The sequence below is a fragment of the Monodon monoceros genome, unplaced genomic scaffold (assembly GCF_005190385.1).
Source record: "Monodon monoceros isolate NGI ecotype Baffin Bay Population unplaced genomic scaffold, NGI_Narwhal_1 Super_Scaffold_18, whole genome shotgun sequence".
NCBI lineage: Eukaryota > Metazoa > Chordata > Mammalia > Artiodactyla > Monodontidae > Monodon > Monodon monoceros.
In genome coordinates this window covers 85,083,400-85,087,687 of record NW_021703774.1, presented here as the reverse complement: position 1 = coordinate 85,087,687, position 4,288 = coordinate 85,083,400, and the positions used below count along the sequence as shown (strand labels likewise).

At 47.9% G+C, this 4,288-nt stretch overlaps 1 pseudogene; it reads right to left on the bottom strand.

Moving 5' to 3' along the window:
- Nucleotides 1-530: 530 nt before the first annotated feature.
- On the bottom strand, nt 531-1,541 carry LOC114899330 (annotated as a pseudogene).
- Between the last annotated feature and the right edge of the window lie 2,747 nt (nt 1,542-4,288).

Sequence of the window (4,288 nt, the reverse complement as noted above, 5' to 3'; positions counted from 1 at the left end):
CAACCCGCCCTGTGCAGCGGTATCAGGACTGTCCTGCCGTGTGACAGCCGAGGAAGCGGCAGTTCAAGCAGGTGAAGCCACCAGCCATGGCCACAGTTTGGCAGAGGCAGGATTGGAATCAGGACCTGTCCAAGCCCCCAGCCTCCACCCTTTCTTTGTTTCCTTCCATCCTTCCTTCCTTCATGTCTTCTTTTTCTTTTTTTAATAGTCAGTATTCTTAGTTCAAGGGCTCCTACTGCAAACATAAAACCAAACATGGGCTTTGATTCTGTGAACCTGAATTCACACATCTAGGAAGAGAAAAGCAAACTGTGATCCATGTACGTGGATGAAAACCAAAGGATCATGGCTAATCACATTGGAGTTTTTCTCGTTGTTGTTGTTTGTTTGTTTGTTTTTTGGCCCCTCCGCGCAGCATGCGGGATCTTAGTTCCCCGACTGGGATGGAATCCGTGCCCCCTGCGGTGGGAGTGCAGAGTCCTAACCACTGGACTGCCAGGGAAGTCCCTCACATTGGAGTTGTAAAATTTCTACAGCCTAGAACCCAGAAGCCACAGGTCTTATAGGTCATTCTGGATGTCCCACGGGGTATCTGTACTTTTCTTGAGTTGAGCAAACTTATCAGCCTTCAGCTTCTGGTTGATGACACTGGTTAGCCCCCGAGCATTAAGGACATATGAACAGCTCTGGAAGACTTCGTTCTCAATGCCATGCATCCCCTTCACCATTGTTGACACTGGTTGAATCCTGGATAGATTTTTCACCATGGATTCAATGAGATCAGTCACATTTCATCCAATAGACCAGCTGGTTATCCTTTTAGCTTGGTGATTTCACACGCACTTTCCACCACTGTCTTGCACGCTTCCTTCCAATTTTCATTATTGCTGTTCTTTCCCATTTCTGGACCCAGTTCCCGGAGAGAAACGCTGGCCACATATACTCCAAACAGCCACACTTGAGTTGCCATGTTCTCTCCAAATCCATCCATGACAGCTGCTGGCATGAATGCCAAGTTTTCAGCCATAAAATAGTGCAACCTATAGCAGAATCCACATTTGACACCCACTTTCAATCACGCGATGCTAAGTAATCCGCTTTCCAGGTAACGCAGGTGAGAATATCCACTGGGCTGGAAACCACAATTACGATGCAATCAGGACTGTGCTCGATGAGCTGAGGAACAACGAATTTGAAGACAACATTTCTCTGCACCAGATTAAGATACTCCCTCCTTCTCACTGGCGCATACTTGCAGCTACCCTCACAACCTCTGAATTGGCAATCACAGAGTAAACTGTATCTGCCACAAATTTAGGTGTCTGAAGAAAGAAGTCCCCATGCTGCAGGTGCATCATTTCTACTTTGAGTTCATCTTTTCAAGCATCCACAAAGGCAAGTTCATCAGCCGGGGACTTTCCCAGAATGCAGATGTCACATGCCATACCTACATGTCCAATACCCACTGCAATGATTTTATTATTTGGGACTGTTGCCTCTTCTGCGACCAGCGCCATCAGTTTTTCCTTAAGAGATGCCATTGTGTACAGGAGAGAGAAGGCTCTGGGGACAGGTGTAATGGTCGTGCAAAGCATACAAGGTCAGCCATGTGTCTAGCCTCCTCTCTTTCTGTTCATCCTGTTCACGCATCCAAGTCCATAGGGACAGCTAGGCCTTCGTGAGATGTGTGATCTCCATAAGGCTGTTCCCCAGAGTGTAGCACATGAGGGCCATTGCCGCACGCCAGGTCCACAGGGGAGCCACTGACCCCAGCATTCACAGGCAGTGTGGGGCCTGCCTGTCACTGGGGCTCGTAATCCCTTTTTTATTTTGGTCCCTCCTCAAGGCTGAGACCATGGTTCTCCATGGTAGGAATGCAAATTAAAGTAATTGCGACCACTTATTACTATGAGCCAGGAACTTGATTTATATGCCTCTATTCACTCCTTAAAACTTTATAAGGACATTTACAGATCAGGAAGTTGAGGGTCAGAGTAGTTGAATGACTTACCATAAGTATCATAAAACAGGTTCTTTTGGTGACACCCACAGTCATCCTCCTCCCCTTCCCACAGCTCTGTTACTCATGAGCGGAGCTGGATTTACTGAGCAACCCCTGATGCTTATGCTCTGGGTCCCCTTACTCACAGCTGCCCCTTCCAAGCCCTAGAAATCTACTCATATGGCCACATATCTTTGTGAAATTTGAATAAATAAGATGTTTTAATTTTTATCTTCTAGAGGAGAGCTTCCCTCAGGTTCCACAGAACCTGGATCACCTGTTCATGAGTGTACCCCTTAAACATCCTATCTAAAAGTTTGCTTCTTCCTTCTGTCTCCTTTCCTTACTTTATTTGCTCTCCTTGGCACTTTCACTAACACACCATGTACTTTATGTATTTATCTTACTGACTGCACATCGTAGGCACCACTCACTAAGTGTTTTTGGGTGAATGAGGGCAGCCATTGTCCTTATACATACAGCCATCCGTGCAGTAGGTTGTTTCCATATTATAGAAAAGATATAAAGATGTGAGAAATGACTTGTTCAAAGGCACCCACCAACAAGTCCAGTCCCCGTTCTCCTGCTCTGAGCTACCTTTGGACTTAGCCATGTCTAGATTTCCTCTGGCCATGACATCATAACTTACTCATAGACCAGATATCTCCCTGGTATTTCATCCTTGACTCCTCCCTCTCTCAACAAGCTCCCCCTACCCTCCAAATACTATTGACCGCCTCCCAAATATCTCTCAGACCCAATCCCTTCTCTCCACTGCCCCCACCACAAACTGCCCCTGGTCTCTTCCCCCTACAGCTTCCAGAGGCTGACCTGATCAAGTCACTCTCCTGCTGGAGAACTATCCCATGGATTCTTATTTCTTAGAGGTCAGATCTGAAATCCTCAGCCTGACCCACAAGACCCACATTGGCTTTTATTTTTTCCAGTTCCTCAAACTCACCATCTCCTTCCTGACTCAGAGCCTTTGCACATGCTCCACCCACCCTCAGCGGCTGAACATTCTTCCTCTCCTCCCTCCCTATCATCCTACTTAATTTCTACTCACCCTTTTGGTCTCAAAGCAGCATCACTTCCTCAGGGCGACCTTCCATGTCCATTCACACTGGGTGAGAGCCCCTGTGAATTGTTTTTACAGCTCCCTGTGTATCTCTGCTAAGAACTGATTACAACCGTCATTAAATAAGCTATCGCAGGGGCTTCCCTGGTGGCGCAGTGGTTGAGAGCCCGTCTGCCGATGCAGGGGACACGGGTTCGTGCCCCGGTCTGAGAAGATCCCACATGCCGCGGAGCGGCTGGGCCCGTGAGCCATGGCCGCTGGGCCTGCGTGTCCGGAGCCTGTGCTCCGCAACGGGAGAGGCCACAACAGTGAGAGGCCCGCGTACCGCAAAAACAAAAATACCTATCGCATTGTTTTTTGGGGGGGGTTGATCTGCTGTTGTGACCCCTCCCTCCACCCTCCTCCCCAGACCAGTGTACCTTGCTCACTACTATATCTTTGTATGGTATTGTTCGTTTGTTTGTTTCATATTGGAGTATAGTTGATTAACAATGTTGTGTTAGTTTCAGGTGTACAGTATGTATTGTTTGTTTGGCTTAAGGGATAAAGACATGCATTCCTCTCTCACATATAACCCTCAAGGTGAGTGTTTCTTATCAGCTAGCGGCAGTGTTCCACGTGGTCCTTTGGGGACCCAAGTTCCTTCCATCCTGTGGCTCTGTCATTCCTAGGAGTCGTCATCTGCATAGTTGAGGCTGGGTCATTGCCACATCTGAGTTGGAGCCAGCAGAAAGGGGGAAGAGTTTTCTAGGCTTTGGCTTAGCTCCAATTATCTACTACAGAATAACAAACGACTCCAGAATAATGCTATAAAATATCAACTATTCCATTATCCTCATTGGTTCTGTGGGTCTGTGAGGAATGCTGGGGATTTTGGACAGAATTCAGGGAGGATGGCTTGTCTCTCTGCTCTACAACGTCTGGGGCCTCAGCTGGGAAGACTCAGGTGACTGGGGGTGACTCAGATGGTTGGAAGATGAATTGTCAGGAGACACCTTCACTTGCCTGGTGCTTGGCTAGAAGACTGGTGTCAGCAGGGCTTGTTCCAGGGCACTGACATGGGGCCTCTCTAACTTGGTGGCCTCAGGGGAGTTGGACTTCTTTTATGGAGGCTCAGGGCTCCAAGAGCGAGTGTTCCCACAAGGTAGAAGCTGCCTAGCCTTCTATGCTCTGGCCTCAGAAATCACATTGCTTCCCACTTTCCTCTT